This window comes from Lolium perenne, chromosome 2 (genome assembly GCF_019359855.2).
Source record: "Lolium perenne isolate Kyuss_39 chromosome 2, Kyuss_2.0, whole genome shotgun sequence".
NCBI lineage: Eukaryota > Viridiplantae > Streptophyta > Magnoliopsida > Poales > Poaceae > Lolium > Lolium perenne.
The window spans coordinates 161,180,801-161,184,377 of NC_067245.2; positions in this window are offsets into that span (position 1 = coordinate 161,180,801).

Sequence of the window (3,577 nt, forward strand, 5' to 3'; positions counted from 1 at the left end):
GTACCCACATGCGAAGCATGTGGCGGTGAAACAAGTTTATCAATCACAGATGGTGAATCAAGTGTAGCGGAGGTACTCAGAATTGTACCTTTTCTTGTAGTGGATGGTAATATGGCGATCTTAGTATCGCGAGGTTTACCCATGATGGAGAATTTGCAGCGAACAATATTAATCCAAGTGAACTTCCAAATAAAGCTATGCTCCCCGGCAACGGCGCCAGAAAATAGTCTTGATGACCCACAAGTATAGGGGATCGCAACAGTCTTCGAGGGAAGTAAAACCCAATTTATTGATTCGACACAAGGGGAGACAAAGAACACTTGGAAGCCTTAACAACGGAGTTGTCAATTCAGTTGCACCTGGAAACAGACTTGCTCGCAAGAGTTTATCGATAATGCAGTTTTATAGCAAATAGCAGTAGTGAAATAACAAAGCAGCAGTAACAGAGACAGCAGTAGTGATTATAGTAAACAGCAGGATTAAAATACTGTAGGCACGGGGACGGATGACGGGCGTTGCATGGATGAGAGAAACTCATGTAACAATCATAGCAGGGCATTTGCAGATAATAATAAAACGGTGTCCAAGTACAAAGCAATCAATAGGCATGTGTTCCATATATAGTCGTGCGTGCTCGCAATGAGAAACTTGCACAACATCTTTTGTCCTACCAGCCGGTGGCAGCCGGGCCTCAAGGGAAACTACTGGATATTAAGGTACTCCTTTTAATAAAGTACCGGAGCAAAGCATTAACACTCCGTGAACACATGTGATCCTCACATCGCTACCATTCCCTCCGGTTGTCCCGATTTCTGTCACTTCGGGGCCATCGGTTCCGGACAGCGACATGTGTATACAACTTATAGATAAGACCATAAACAATGATTATCTTCATGAAACAATAACATGTTCAGATCTGAGATCATGGCACTCGGGCCCTAGTGACAAGCATTAAGCATAACAAGTTGCAACAATATCATCAAAGTACCAATAACGGACACTAGGCACTATGCCCTAACAATCTTATGCTATTACATGACCAATCTCATCCAATCCCTACCATCCCCTTCGGCCTACAGCGGGGGAATTACTCACACATGGATGGGGGAAACATTGCTGGTTGATGGAGAGGCGTTGGCGGTGATGGCGGTGATGATCTCCTCCAATTCCCCGTCCCGGCGGAGTGCCAGAACGGAGACTTCTGGCTCCCGCGACGGAGTTTCGCGATGTGGCGGCGTTCTGGAGGGTTTCTGGCGACTTCGACTTCTCCTCTGGTGTTTTTAGGTCGAGGCGAATAAGTAGTCCGAAAGAGGGCGTCGGAGGCCGGCCGAGGGGGCCACACCACAGGGCCGCGCGGGCCCCCCCTGGGCCGCGCCGCCCCATGGTGTGGGGCCCTCGGGCCTCCACTTCAATTGCCCTTCTGGCTCCGTTAGTTTCCTGGGAAAATAGGGCCTTCTGCATAAAATCCGAGGTTTTTCCCGAAAGTTGGATTTCTGCACAAAAACGAGACACCAGAGCAGTTTTGCTGAAAACAGCGTTAGTCCGTGTTAGTTGCATCCAAAATACACAAATTAGAGGCAAAACAATAGCAAAAGTGTTCGGGAAAGTAGATACGTTTTGGACGTATCAGACAACCATCTAGCTACTGCTATGGACCCATAGTCCAGGGGTAGACTACTCACACATCACTCCGGAGGCGACCATGGCGGCGTAGAGTCCTCCAGGAGATGATTCCCCTCTCCGGCAGGGTGCCGGAGGCGATCTCCTGAATCCCCCGAGATGGGATTGGCGGCGGCGGCGTCTCTGGAAGGTTTTCCGTATCGTGGCTCTCGGTACTGGGGGTTTCGCGACGGAGGCTTTAAGTAGGCGGAAGGGCAGGTCAGGAGGCGGCACGAGGGGCCCACACCATAGGGCCGCGTGGCCAAGGGCCAGGCCGCGCCGCCCTAGGCTGTCGCCACCTCGTGGCCCCACTTCGTCTCCTCTTCGGTCTTCTGGAAGCTTCGTGGCAAAATAGGACCCTGGGCATTGATTTCGTCCAATTCCGAGAATATTTCCTTACTAGGATTTCTGAAACCAAAAACAGCAGAAAACAAAGAATCGGCACTTCGGCATCTTGTTAATAGGTTAGTTCCAGAAAATGCACGAATATGACATAAAGTGTGCATAAAACATGTAGATAACATCAATAATGTGGCATGGAACATAAGAAATTATCGATACGTTGGAGACGTATCAGGAGGGCGCGGCGTTGTTCAGCACGTCCTGGCGGTCCTCTTGGTGGCAACGGCGAGGCTGGGCGGTGCCTAACTTTGTCGGGCGCGTGCGACCATCTGCGCGGCCGCGGCGGATTTTGTTTCCGTCTCCGGCGACGGCGGGCCACGGTCGGGGACAGGTGGGTGTCTCGTGTGTTCCTCGTACGGTGGTGATGCTCACGGCGAAATAGGGGGTCCAGGCGAGGGCTGGAGTAGCTGCGCGACACAGCGCTCTGGCGCGCTCCGGTGTGCACTCGTCGACGTGGCCATGCACACTTTGGCAACCCTGGGCGTCGTGGGCACGTGCTTGTCTGGGCCGTGTCGTGCTCCTTTCGGCCAACGGCGAGTACCATCACGTTCAGGGGACCATGGTGGAGCAGAATGGCATGGTGGGCAAGGCTAGAGAGGAGGTGAGTGAGGGATAGCATGTTTCATGGGGAACATGGCCGGCATGGCATGGCATTGCCATGTCTAGCCCTTTCTAGGTTGGCAAGCTAGTGGCATTGGTGCTGGAGGGGACCAGGGAACAAGGCTTGAGCAAGTTGTGTTCAAAGTTTGGCCAAACACTATTTCAAATAGTGAATTTGGATTTGGTTTGATTTTGCTCACCATGTGTTTGTAAAAATGGCCGCATGAAATGAAGTTTGAAAATTTTGAATGAAAGTTGGTGAACTTGATTCAAATTATAAAAGACACACACTGGTGGTGGTGGTGTTCAAAAATAAATTGTTTTGCAAAAAATCAAATTGGGTAAGATCTTGAATCTGTTTCAAAGTTCCAACTTTGCTTGAGCATATCTTTTGATCTAGCAAGAATTTGCAGGGGTGTGCTTTCCCAAAGTTGTTCACCTTGATGTGGTCTTGGATGAGGTTCAAAGAGTTGGAAAATTTTGGTTTGAAAATCTCTTAATACAGAGGCTCAAAGTAGGCATCAGGCTAAAAATGGCAGATTTGACCATTATTGCATGTGAGCACAATTTGATTTCAAATTTGATTTGATTTGAGTTTCTTTGATTCCAAAAGTGTTTATAAGTGTTTAGTATCATTCTCCAACCAATGGTGCAAGCCAAAATGGTCTAGGTTGAAGATTTGCAAAAATGACATAAACCATATGTGAGGGTTTTGGGATTTTTCTATTTTATTTCTTTTCTTCCTTTTTGATTTTCTTTGTGATCTTCAAAGGATCAAGGTTAGGGTTTTAAGTTGTAGCACATTGTACAAGTTTGCAAACATTCATTATGGCAATCACACAAAGAATTGAGTAAGAGCACTATGCATGGCACATGTGTTAAGAAAAGTTTTTGTTGGTTCTAAATTTTGAGTAAT